Source organism: Neolamprologus multifasciatus, chromosome 13 (assembly GCF_963576455.1).
Source record: "Neolamprologus multifasciatus chromosome 13, fNeoMul1.2, whole genome shotgun sequence".
NCBI classification, from domain to species: Eukaryota; Metazoa; Chordata; class Actinopteri; order Cichliformes; family Cichlidae; genus Neolamprologus; species Neolamprologus multifasciatus.
Genome location: NC_140451.1, coordinates 27,981,278 through 27,982,329, shown reverse-complemented (window position 1 = coordinate 27,982,329; position 1,052 = coordinate 27,981,278).

Sequence of the window (1,052 nt, the reverse complement as noted above, 5' to 3'; positions counted from 1 at the left end):
CTTCTGTGTGTCCTCTGGTTAATTATTTATGACCACAGTCTGGATGTCCATTCTTTTCATAGGAGTACCAGCTGTGGCTCTGTTACCCCTCCTAGTCCACCACACAGCAGAGCTCCATTGTCCTGGTCCCAGTCATTAAGAGTAGACAGAATGGCTACTGACCCCCTGCTGTTTGGAGGACACACACCCATCACACAAGATGAAGCTGCTCCGCCACTACCACACTCTCCACAGGAGCAAAGGCTTTGACACTGGCACAGCTGATGAGAGTTTAAGCTTTAATGTGGAAGTCAAATACAGTATGCATTTGTGATTTTGTAAAGTTTGCATATAATGAATATGCAAACTTTACAAATGACCATATGACAATATATAACCAAGGCACACCTGTATTCATGAAAGAGCCTCTATATCATCTGTAATGGCATTATTAACTGAGGTTAGTTTCCAAAGTGAATTTTCTTTTTTCGGTTAAGAGTTTTACTTTAGGTTTTATTCATTTCAGTGTTAAATGTGGTATTATTGTGTGGATGCCAGAGGCAAGACTAACAGTACTGTAAATATCAAAAGTCTCAATAAACACATTATTATTATTATTATCATTATTATTATTATTCCAAAAGTCTAGTTTTTATTTTTATTTTAGTTAACTAAAATGTTTAACTGATGATAATACACACAGAGAGATCACAACACTGGTTCATACCAGTTGGCTGCCTTTTTATGCTTGAATAATTCATAAGTTAGTGTTAACAAATAATAAAAACATTCCTCTTTAAATGATCAGGGCACTAAAAAGGTTGAAAAAGCAGCCAGAGACCTTCAGAAAACCTCCGGAACTATTGCTCAACAGCACTTCAAAACATTACAGGAAAGTCTGGTTCCCTGGAATTAAAGCTCGAAGAATTACTGTCGCCTAACCGGTTTCGGCTCGGCAAGGTTTCTTTATGATGACGCCTCGACAATTTCAGCCTTTCAATAATGCAATAGCCTTTATAAAGCGCGCGCTAGGTGACGTCACTGTACAGGGCGTGGTCTGGGGAGGTGCCGCG